The 12,718-nt window shown below is 46.0% G+C and overlaps 2 non-coding genes across 2 annotated transcripts; both read left to right on the top strand.

Moving 5' to 3' along the window:
- Positions 1–298: 298 nt before the first annotated feature.
- TRNAF-GAA (transfer RNA phenylalanine (anticodon GAA)) lies at positions 299–371 on the top strand. Its single transcript has one exon. It is a non-coding gene; the product is annotated as a tRNA-Phe (tRNA).
- A 3,292-nt stretch (positions 372–3,663) lies between these two features.
- TRNAL-CAG (transfer RNA leucine (anticodon CAG)) lies at positions 3,664–3,746 on the top strand. Its single transcript has one exon. It is a non-coding gene; the product is annotated as a tRNA-Leu (tRNA).
- Positions 3,747–12,718: the final 8,972 nt, after the last annotated feature.

Here is a 12,718-nt window from a genome sequence, read left to right as displayed (position 1 = left end):
AGTGCAAAAACTGGCCAGTTCTGACCTTGGGACAGGTCCCCTTAAAGGTGTTTCTCTGTACAGTAAAATTTAGTATTTTAGTCTGTTCTAAATATAATAAAAAGGTCTTGTAATAAATTTCGACTATCTATACCCCGACTTGTCCACTGTTGTATCACTTTCAATATGCTACTATAACTTACTGTTTTTCCACTAGGAAAATTTGTCTTCAGAACTACTGATGATATACAAATAATTGTCTTTTCTGAAACTCTTCTGCACCTCAATTAACACTGTTGAATATTGTAGACCACCATCAGCCGAAATAGCTCAGTTGGGAGAGCGTTAGACTGAAGATCTAAAGGTCCCTGGTTCGATCCCGGGTTTCGGCATAAGGATTGGTATTTCTTTAAAGAATATTTTTACGTGTTCTTTTGCATAGATATTTTTTCTAGGGCTCCACAATTCATACATTTTAAACACATAATATCATAACCTTAAAAATTGTAATCGCAGTTTAAAAGTCTGTAACATGTGTATCTGATACTGACATCTAGTGGCCAATATGACGACTGCAACGTTTCATTACTAATTGTTATTTACAAATCAAATCTAAACTAATAAAAAATCCTAACATGTATATGATACTTTCTAATGAAAGGCTAAAATTCCTAATTTTACTTTTTCCTGATACAGGGATCTCTAGATTTGTTGGGGTTTTTTTATTAGTATTTTGTGTTATAAGGAATAAACATCGCAGCAAAGAAAATAAAGAAAATATTGTTTAATTACTTTACTAATTTGAATATCATAAAAACAAAGTATAAGGCTGTGTTCACATGATGCATTCCCAAAGCATTTTATTGATGCAAATTTAAAAAATAAAGAAAAACGGAGGAGTTTTACTGCATTTTCCTTTTTGTTTGGTGAAAGCATTGTGTGAGCAAGTTCTTAGCGTGAATTCAGTGGTGTACCAGTAATAGTGGCAAACTAAGTGTCTGCTATCAGGCCTGTGAGTCGGGAGTCCACTGCCAGTGCCAGCCCCCCTGCCCGGTATCACACTATGAGCTGTATCTGTATCATAGAGGAAGATACAGGCGAATGCAATGATGGAACAAGGATCCATTCTCTGATCTCTGATGTATAAGGGCAGCAGGCGCTATAGAGACTGGAGCAGTGAGGGAACAAGTAAACCCCAGGCAGCAGGCTGGGAGAAGCTGCCAAGGACCTGACAGTCTGACTATTCTGGATCATGGCTCGGACCCTGCTAGTAAACCAGCCAAGCATTAGTTTTTTTTTGACAAGCTGAAAACTATTTGATGTTTCCAGAGTCTATTTTGAAAAGAAAAATTCACGACATTTCAAATTTGCCCCAAGGACCCTCAGGAATTCTGCCAAAATGACAACTTTGGGGACTGGTTTTGCTGCTCAGGATGTCTCTTGAGAGAAATAATATGTAACAAAAATATATCATCAGGCATTAGATCAATCAGATGAGCAATAAATGCTATTTAGTGTCAAATATATTTTCCTGCACAAAAACTACAAGAAAACAAATAAAACCTTACTAGGAAACGACGTCACTATAATAGCCTGAAAAAGTAATTAATCCGAATACTTAACGTAAGGCCGGGTTCAGATGAGCAAATTAATATTCATCCTATTTTCACCCAGAAAACTCAATCATTCGGATCTGTATTCCATCCGTGTGTCTGTTTTATTACATTAATAATTACACATTAACAGTTTAAAATTAAAATAATCAAATACAGTTTCTAGTGATACAGCGGTGACCCGTAAGGAGAGAGCTCGGGTACAATTCTGGTACCGAATACAAAACCAAAAACTGATGAATCCGAAATGAAAGGTTAACACATTTACTAACAGCCATTTTGCGGTTTTTCACATGGTATCACTACTGGGGGGTTTCCTATAGGCCCCTCACAGTCACTTCAAAACTGAACAGATCTGTAAAAAATAGGTCTTGGAAATTTTTTTGAGAAGAAAATGAAATCTTGCTGCTAAATTTTGACGTCTCTAACATTCTAACAAAATAAAAGGAAGTTTGAGAAATAATGCTGACAAAAAGTACAGATATGGGAAATGTTATTTATTAACTTTTTTGTGTGATGCAACAAGTCAGGGCAAGGTCTTTGATGCCAAGGGAAGAAAGAATCTGTAGCAGTAGGCAGGGATTGACTGTGTCGAAAGCAGAGGACAGGTCAAGAAGGATGAGAATGGAGAACTGTCTGTTAGCTTTGGCTGTGACTAAGTCATTAGTAATTTTTGTCAGGGCAGTTTCGTTGGAGTGTGGAGGCAGAAGCCAGATTTGAGGTTGTCAAGGAGAGCGTTAGATGAGAGGTGGGAGGAAAGTTGAGCATGGACATGCTGTATATAACACAGCCCACACAGTATATAACACAGGCCATGCAGTATATAGCACAGCCCACGCAGTATATAACACAGGCCATGCAGTATATAACACAGGCCCTGCAGTATATAACAGTGGCCACGCAGTATATAACAGTGGCCACGCAGTATATAACAGTGGCCACGCAGTATATAACACAGCCAACGCAATATATAACACTGCCCAAGTTGTATATAACACTGCCCACATAGTATATAGCAGCCACGCAGTATATAACACAGCCCACGCAATATATAACACTGCCCACGTAGTATATAGCAGCCAGGCAATGTATAACACAGCCCACTTAGTATATAGCAAAAATAATTAAAATAAAAAAGTTATACACTCACCCTCCGGCGTTCAGCGAAGCTGTCGCGATGCGCGCAGCTGCCGCCAGCTTCCGTTACCAGAGATGAATTGCGAAATTACAATGATGACTTAGCGGTCTCGCAAGACCGCTAAGTCTTCTGGGTAATTTTGCAATGCATCTCTGGGAACGGAAGCTGGCGGCAGCCGCGTGAGCATTGGCGGTTGACGGAAGGTGAGAACAGCAGGTTTTTTTTAATTATTTTTAACATTAGATTTTTTACTATTGATGCTGCATAGACAGCATCAATAGTAAAAAGTTGGTCACACAGGGTTAATAGCAGCATTAACGAAGTGCGTTATGCGGTCCGTTAACGCTGCCATTAACCCTGTGTGAGCACTGACTGGAGGGGAGTATAGAGCGGGCAACGGGCACTGACTGGACGGAAGTAGGGAGGGACTAATTCTCGGCCGGGCTGCGGCCGCGACCATTCAGCGACGCGGGATTTCCGTGGCAGACAGGTAGACGGAAGTACCCTTTACACGATTATATAGATAGATTTTGTGTGATGTGACTATCTGGCTTAAGGATAAAAACAGTTAAAGTGTTAAAATGTCTAATTTCCCAAAATTTTAGACACAAAACTATAGATATTTTCAGAAAAAGGCTAAAAACATGTTGACCTAAATTTACTGCTAACATAAAGGACAATATGTCAGAAACAGACACTTGCAAAATGATTGTGATATGTTGAAACATTGCAGAGTTATTAACGCATAAAGTGACACTTGTCACATTGGAAAAATTGGGCTTGGTCATTAAGCTCAAAAGTGGCTCTGTCACTAAAGGGTTAATGATCAATAATAAAAATAAATTATGATACATTGCTATACATCCACAAAGCAATGATCATCTTTCTACCATCTGGTTCACAAACAGTTAATAATAAAGAGAAACCAGCAAAGTCAGGATGGCCGAGCGGTCTAAGGCGCTGCGTTCAGGTCGCAGTCTCCTCTGGAGGCGTGGGTTCGAATCCCACTTCTGACAACAGTTTTTTCTGCCATGAGGTTCTTCAGCTTCTCTCCTGTTACTGATTAATTCATGTTACATTATATAATGGAATTTATATTTGTAAGCAGCAATACCAGGAACCTTCAGCTCTTCTGTCTAACTCTCCTTTAACTAATTTCAGCCTACAATGGTTTCTTACAGGCACCTAAGGAATTGAAAGCTAAATAAATATTTATTTGTGTGACACCTTTAACCCTATCTCTGTTGTTTATATAGTATACCGTAATGAGAATATCACAAAGTCTAAGGGTACCGTCACACAGTGGCACTTTGGTCGCTAGGACGGCACGATCAGTGACGTTCCAGCGATATCTTTACGATCTCGCTGTGTCTGACACGCTACTGCGATCAGGGACCCCGCTGAGAATCGTACGTTGTAGCAGATTGTTTGAAACTTTATTTCGTCGCTGGATCTCCCGCTGACATCGCTGAATTGGCGTGTGTAACGCTGATTCAGCGATGTCTTCACTGGTAACCAGGGTAAACATCGGGTTACTAAGCGCAGGGACGCGCTTAGTAACCCGATATTTACCCTGGTTACCAGTGTAAATGTAAAAAATAAAAAAAACACTACATACTTACATTCCCGGTGTCTGGTCAGGTCCCTCGCCTTCAGCTTCCCGCACTGACTGGTGAGCGCCGGCCGGCCGTAAAGTACAGCGGTGACATCCCCGCTCTGCTTTACGGCTGACGCTCAGTCAGTGCGGGAAGCTGAAGGCGAGGGACATGACCAGACACCGGGAATGTAAGTATGTAGTGTTTTTTTTTTTTTTTACATTTACAACGGTAACCAGGGTAAACATTGGGTTACTAAGCGCTGCCCTACGCTTAGTAAACCCAATTTTTACCCTGGTTACCGGGGACTTCGGGATCATTGGTCGCTGGAGAGCTGTCTGTGTGACAGCTCTCCAGCGACCAAACAGCGACGCTGCAGCGATCGACATCATTGTCGGTAGGGTTGAGCGACCTTTACTTTTATAGGATCTGGTCGGGTTTCACGAAACCTGACTTTTGAAAAAGTCGGGTCGAGTGAAATCGGCCGATCCTATAAAAAAGTCGGGGTCGGGGTCGGACGAAACTCGAAACCCAATGCAGTGCATTGGGTTTCCATGGTTCCCAGGGTCTGAAGGAGCGGAAACTCTCCTTCAGGCCCTGCAATCCATATTTTAGTGTAAAATAAAGAATAAAAATAATAGGAATATACTCACCCTCGGACGCGCCCTGCTTCTTTCCGGCAGCCTTCCTTCCTAAGAATCAGCCCTTCCAGGACATTTGGTGACGCCGCGGGTGACGTCGCGGCTTGTGATTGGCCGCGCGAGCAGTCACATGGGCGGCCGCGCGGCCAATCACAAGCCGCGACGTCACCGCGACGTCACCTCAGGGTCCTGGAAGGCTGATTCTAAGGAAGGAAGGTTCCCGGGTAGTACCAGGGCGCGTCAGAGGGTAAGTATTGCGATATTTTTTATTTGAATTCTTTATTTTACACTTAAATCTGAATTCCGATACCAATTCCCGATATCTTAAACATATCGGGAATCGGTATTGGAATTCCGATTCTAGATTCAAAAGATCGCCGACTTCATGGCCGACCCCACACTGGGGTCGGGTCGGGTTTCATGAAACCCGACCTTGCCAAAAGTCGGCGACTTTTGAAAAATTTCGACCCGTTTCGCTCAACCCTAATTGTCGGTATCGCTGCAGCGTCGCTTAGTGTGACGGTACCCTAACCCTTTTTATACTGCGATCCGACCCCATACCTTGTGTGGACAATCACGACCTGTCTGATCACATTCCTTATCTTAGAGTGCCGTTATGTGTGCGCTAACACCTGTAGCTAATGTAGGCACTAGGGTTGAGCGACCTTGACCTTTTTAGAGTCGAGCCGTGTTTCGCGAAACCCGACTATCTTAAAAGTCGAGTCGAGTGGAATCGGCCGATTATCGCAAAAAGTCGGGTATCGACCGAAACACGAAACCCAATGGAAGTCAATGGGGGAGCATAGTCGGCAGTGGGTGGAGGCCAGGAAAACACCTACACTGCCCATTTTAATGGCAAAAACATCCATTCTTGTTACAGAAGCTTGTCAATCGTAATTTAGCTTATAATAATTGGAAGGCATTTGAAATTGGGGGTCATTTGGCTAAAGTTGTGGGGGGTAGGGCTGGTTCAAGTAATTAGTGGGCCCAGTAAATCTGGACCACGTCACGGCAGTGGAGCAGGGAGAGGTAAGTATTTCAACTTTGCAAGTGCTGTGATCCTGAGCAAGCAGGGGGGCCCACTCGTTGGCATTGGCACTGGCACAGGGCCCCTCAAAGTACAGCGGTGTGTTTGCACGGCGGGGGCGCCTCCCACCGGCAGCAACACTTTTGCGTACTATGAGAGGCCCTGTGCCAGTGACGTCGCCAACTAGTATTCCTCCCCCCACCTGATGAAGGAACCTGCACTTTCATCTGCACCTTCCTCTTTGTCCCCGTGTAAGGTGGTATGGTATGCGGGAAGAGGAACCTGACTTTCAGCAGTGTCACAATCTTGCTGTGTAGCGTGCACGGGCAATGTTGCGTTATGGGTCAATGTACCAGCAGACTCATCTATCACTGGCTGGGCAATGGGCAGGATGAGGAGGAAACACAGATATAGGCCCAAAGAATAAAGTGGGCTAAATGCAGTTCAAAATTGGTAACACAGGACTAACCAGGGGGCATTGCAGTGGAGGACAACTGGAATGAGAGGCTGACACAGAGAGTAGGCCCAAATCAGTAAGTAGTCGAAATGCAGTTCAAAATTGGCAACAGTAGTAAACAGGCGGCACAGCTTTGTTCAGTAGAGGAGAACAGCAAGGAGTGGCAGACACCGATAGTAGGCCCCAACCCAACTAGTAGGCCAAATGCAGTCTAACATTAACAACTACTTAACGAGAGCCTGAAAATGGAATTTCAGGACAGGAAACCAGGAGAACAGCAAGGAGCGGCAGACACTGTTAGTAGGCCCCAAACCAACTAGTACGCCAAATGCAGTTGTTCCATTTAACAACTATTTAACAAGAGCCTGAAGATAGAAGCTCAGGAAAGGCAACCTGGAGAACACCTTGGAGCGGAAGACACCGTCTCTATAACCCAGACCCAACTTGTAGGCCTAATGCAGTGTTGTTTCAAAAACTACTTAACGAGAGCTAGAAGATCGAAGCTATGGAGAGGCAACCTGGAGAACACCTTGGAGCGGAAGACACCGTCTCTATGACCCAGACCCAACTTGTAGGCATAATGTAGTGTTGTTTCAACAACTACTTAACACGAGCATGAAGATTGAAGCAATGGAGAGGCAACCTGGAGAACACCTTGGAGCGGAGGACACCGTCTCTACAACCCAGACCCAACTTGTAGGCCTAATGCAGAGTAGTTTTCAACAACTACTAAACGAGAGTAGGAAGATCGAAGCAATGTGGACGAAATCTGGGGAACACCTTGGAGTGTAACACACCGTCTCTCTACACCCCATACCCAATTTGTAGGCCTAATGCAGTGTAGTTTGCAACAACTACTAAACGAGAGTCGGAAGACCGAAGCAATGGCGAGGAAACCTGGGGAACACCTTGGAGTGGGACACACCGTCTCTACACCCCATACAAAATTTGTAGGCCTAATGCAGTGTAGTTTGCAACAACTACTAAACGAGAGTCGGAAGACCGAAGCAATGGCGAAGAAACCTGGGGAACACCTTGGAGTGGAACACACCGTCTCTACACCCCATACCCAATTTGTAGGCCTAATGCAGTGTAGTTTGCAACAACTACTAAACGAGAGTAGGAAGATCGAAGCAATGTGGACGAAACCTGGGGAACACCTTGGAGTGTAACACACCGTCTCTCTACACCCCATACCCAATTTGTAGGCCTAAATCAGTGTAGTTTGCAACAACTACTAAACGAAAGTAGGAAGATCGAAGCAATGTGGACGAAACCTGGGAAACACCTTGGAGTGTAACACACCCTCTCTCTACACCCCATACCCAATTTGTAGGCCTAAATCAGTGTAGTTTGCAACAACTACTAAACGAGAGTAGGAAGATCGAAGCAATGTGGACGAAACCTGGGGAACACCTTGGAGTGTAACACACCGTCTCTCTACACCCCATGCCCAATTTGCAGGCCTAATGCAGTGTAGTTTGCAACAACTACTAAACGAGAGTAGGAAGATCGAAGCAATGTGGACGAAACCTGGGGAACACCTTGGAGTGTAACACACCGTCTCTCTACACCCCATACCCAATTTGTAGGCCTAATGCAGTGTAGTTTGCAACAACTACTAAACGAGAGTAGGAAGATCGAAGCAATGGCGAGGAAACCTGGGGAACACCTTGGAGTGGGACACACCGTCTCTACACCCCATACCCAATTTGTAGGCCTAATGCAGTGTAGTTTGCAACAACTACTAAACGAGAGTAGGAAGATCGAAGCAATGTGGACGAAACCTGGGGAACACCTTGGAGTGTAACACACCGTCTCTCTACACCCCATACCCAATTTGTAGGCCTAATACAGTGTAGTTTGCAACAACTACTAAACGAGAGTAGGAAGATTGAAGCAATGGCGAAGAAACCTGGGGAACACCTTGGAGTGGGAGACACCGTCTCTACACCCCATACCCAATTTGTAGGCCTAATGCAGTGTAGTTTGCAACAACTACTAAACGAGAGTCGGAAGACCAAAGCAATGGCGAGGAAACTTGGGGAACACCTTGGAGTGGAACACACCGTCTCTACACCCCATACCCAATTTGTAGGCCTAATGCAGTTTAGTTTGCAACAACTACTAAACGAGAGTCGGAAGACCGAAGCAATGGCGAGGAAACCTGGGGAACACCTTGGAGTGGGACACACCGTCTCTACACCCCATACCCAATTTGTAGGCCTAATGCAGTGTAGTTTGCAACAACTACTAAACGAGAGTAGGAAGATCGAAGCAATGGAGAGGAAACCTGGGGCACACCTTGGGGCGGCAGACACCGTTAGTAGGCCCTACCAAAGTAGTAGCCCCAATGCAGTTTTAAAATTCCTAGAGGCTGAAAACAAGACTATTGACGCTCTGCTTTTTTCAAAGGAGGACTGCTGTGGTGGTGCAGACAGACACAGGTAGTAGGCCTTAAACCAAAAATGTGGCTCACTGCAGTTTAAAAAAGGTTACAGGGGTACACAGGCAGCATTGCTCTGGGCAGTGGAGGACAATTTCAATAGTGGACCGCAGACAGACTTTGTACGCCTACTATTAAAAAAAGGATGCTCTATGCAATTAAAAATAGGTTCCAGGGGTCCACGGGCAGCAGTGGTGTGGTCAGTGGACGAGTATTGGAAGGAGGGACCGCAGACAGGCGTAGTAGGCCTAACATAACAAAATTAGGTTGTAGGCACTTTAAAATTGGTTCAAGGGGTACACGTGCAGCAGTGGTGAGGACAATTTGAATTAGGGACTGCAGACAGACTTTGTAGGCTGTCCCCTGTGGACCATGCATCCAACACATTAACCCAGTGCGCCGTAATGGACACGTAACTGTTTGATTGCCTGAGTGCTATGACAATGCAGACTTTTTCATGCCGGTGGAGGGCTGGGATGGCTTTTCTCGCAAAAGAAATGTCGACTGGGTAGCTTGAACCGTGGTACAGCGTAGTTCATCTGGGCTTTCTAAATATAAAACAAAGAAAAAAAGGAGGCTCCATGCACTTTCAGCTGGGTTCCAGGGGTACACGGCCAGCATTGGTCTGGTCAGTGGAGAACTATTGGAAGGAAGGACCGCAGACAGGCTTCGAAGGCCTAACATAATAAAATTGGGCTGTAGGCGCTTTATAATTGGTTCCAGGGGTACACGGGCAGCAGTGGTCTGGTCAGTGGAGGAGTAGTAGAAAGAACGGACCGCATACAGGCTTCGAAGGCCTAACATAATAAAATTGGGCTGTAGGCACTTTATAATTGGTTCCAGGGGTACACGGGCAGCAGTAGACAGGTCAGTGGAGGCCTAGTGGAAGGAGGGACCGCAGACAGGCTTCGAAGGCCTAACATAATAAAATTGGGCTGTAGGCACTTTAGAATTGGTTCCAGGGGTGCACGGGCAGCAGTAGACTGGTCAGTGGAGGCCTAGTGGAAGGAGGGACCGCAGACAGGCTTCGAAGGCCTAACATAATAAATTAGGGCTGTGGGCACTTTAACATCGGTTCCAGGGGTACACGGGCAGCAGTAGACTGGTCAGTGGAGGCCTAGTGGAAGGAGGGACCGCAGACAGGCTTCGAAGGCCTAACATAATAAAATTGGGCTGTAGGCACTTTAGAATTGGTTCCAGGGGTGCACGGGCAGCAGTAGACTGGTCAGTGGAGGCCTAGTGGAAGGAGGGACCGCAGACAGGCTTCGAAGGCCTAACATAAAAAAATTGGGCTGTAAGCACTTTTAAATAGGTTCCAGGGGTACATGGGCAGCAGTGGTCTGGTCATTGGAGGAGTAGTAGAAAGAAGGGACCGCAGACAGGCTTCGAAGGCCTAACAAAAAAAAATTGGGCTGTAGGCACTTTTAAATAGGTTCCAGGGGTACACGGGCAGCAGTGGTCTGGTCAGTGGAGGAGTAGTAGAAAGAACGGACCGCAGACAGGCTTCGAAGGCCTAACATAATAAAATATGGCTGTAGGCACTTTAGAATTGGTTCCAGGGGTGCACGGGCAGCAGTAGACTGGTCAGTGGAGGCCTAGTGGAAGGAGGGACCGCAGACAGGCTTCAAAGGCCTAACATAATAAATTAGGGCTGTGGGCACTTTAACATTGGTTCCAGGGGTATACGGGCAGCAGTAGACTGGTCAGTGGAGGCCTAGTGGAAGGAGGGACCGCAGACAGGCTTCGAAGGCCTAACATAATAAAATTTGGCTGTAGGCACTTTAAAATTGGTTCCAGGGGTACACGGGCAGCAGTAGACAGGTCAGTGGAGGCCTAGTGGAAGGAGGGACCGTAGACAGGCTTCGAAGGCCTAACATAATAAAATATGGCTGTAGGCACTTTAGAATTGGTTCCAGGGGTGCACGGGCAGCAGTAGACTGGTCAGTGGAGGCCTAGTGGAAGGAGGGACCGCAGACAGGCTTCGAAGGCCTAACATAAAAAAATTGGGCTGTAGGCACTTTTAAATAGGTTCCAGGGGTACACGGGCAGCAGTGGTCTGGTCAGTGGAGGAGTAGTAATAATAATAATCTTTATTTTTATATAGCGCTAACATATTCCGCAGCGCTTTACAGTTTTGCACACATTATCACCACTGTCCCCGATGGGGCTCACAATCTAGAATCCCTATCAGTATGTCTTTGGAATGTGGGAGGAAACCGGAGTGCCCGGAGGAAACCCACGCAAACACGGAGAGAACATACAAACTCTTTGCAGATGTTGTCCTGGGTGGGATTAGAACCCAGGACCCCAGCGCTGCAAGGCTGCTGTGCTAACCACTGCGCCACCGTGCTAGTAGAAAGAAGGGACCGCAGACAGGCTTCGAAGGCCTAACATAAAAAAATTGGGCTGTAGGCACTTTTAAATAGGTTCCAGGGGTACACGGGCAGCAGTGGTCTGGTCAGTGGAGTAGTAGAAAGAACGGACCGCAGACAGGCTTCGAAGGCCTAACATAATAAAATATGGCTGTAGGCACTTTAGAATTGGTTCCAGGGGTGCACGGGCAGCAGTAGACTGGTCAGTGGAGGCCTAGTGGAAGGAGGGACTGCAGACAGGCTTCGAAGGCCTAACATAATAAATTAGGGCTGTGGGCACTTTAACATTGGTTCCAGGGGTACACGGGCAGCAGTAGACTGGTCAGTGGAGGCCTAGTGGAAGGAGGGACTGCAGACAGGCTTCGAAGGCCTAACATAATAAATTAGGGCTGTAGGCACTTTAACATTGGTTCCAGGGGAACACGGGCAGCAGTAGACAGGTCAGTGGAGGCCTAGTGGAAGGAGGGACCTCAGACAGGCTTCGAAGGCCTAACATAATAAAATTGGGCTGTAGGCACTTTGAATTCTCTTGCAGGGGTACACAGGCAGTGGGCACCATTGGTGTTGTCAGCGGCGGCCGATTGTAATGAGTGTCTGCCAGTTAGTAGTCCCAAAAAATCAATACATGTTAATGTCTAGCATTACAACAAAAAGAAAAACCAAAAGGGTGCAATCATTAGGTACAGGGTTGGGCTCCTCTGCGTAGTTTCAGACCTAGTAATTTTGCACAAAGTATTTACTTGGGTAAATATAGGACACTGCCCCTGACTATGTTAAGTACCATCATACATGTCAACACAATGGTATTGTCAGTGGCAGTAATTTACGGATGTCAGCGCATAGACTAAACATAGGTGTAACTGTGAGAGATAATTGTGCAAGTGGTAGAGCAATGTTTGAGCTGGGGGTGGGTGAACTCTCTTGTGGCCGGCGGTACAGGCCCAGGGCCCCTCATGTTACAAGTGTGTCTGACATTGGGTGCGCACCACCACCACCAGAGACACTTTATTGTACTATGAGGGACCCAGTGGCAGTGCCGTAGACCAAAAGCGGGCACACCCACCTCTTCAGACAAACAGCACTCTTACAGGTGCTTGCGCCAAGTGGCGATACCACGGCCCCGTGTGGGGAGTTTGGCCATTTAGGGAGGTGTAAACATGTCGTATGCTGGACAATCAGCTGCTGCAAATTACGAGATTGGTTAAGTCATTCAGAGTAGTCCACAGGCAATACCTTTTCATAGGAAAGCTAGGTGTCGGCCGGGCAAGGTGGGGCAAAAGAATTCGAAATCCAGTTGTGGTTCATTTTAATGAAGGTTAGATCATCAACATTTTGGGTGGCCAGACGAGTCCTTTTTTCGGTTAATATTGAACCTGCAGCACTGAATACTCTTTCTGATAGGACACTAGCTGCCGGGCTAGCAAGCTCCTGCAATGCATATTCTGCCAAT

Source organism: Ranitomeya imitator, chromosome 10 (genome assembly GCF_032444005.1).
Source record: "Ranitomeya imitator isolate aRanImi1 chromosome 10, aRanImi1.pri, whole genome shotgun sequence".
Taxonomy (NCBI): Eukaryota; Metazoa; Chordata; class Amphibia; order Anura; family Dendrobatidae; genus Ranitomeya; species Ranitomeya imitator.
The sequence above is the reverse complement of the archived record's forward strand: the minus strand, read 5'-3'. Positions and strand labels throughout refer to the sequence as shown.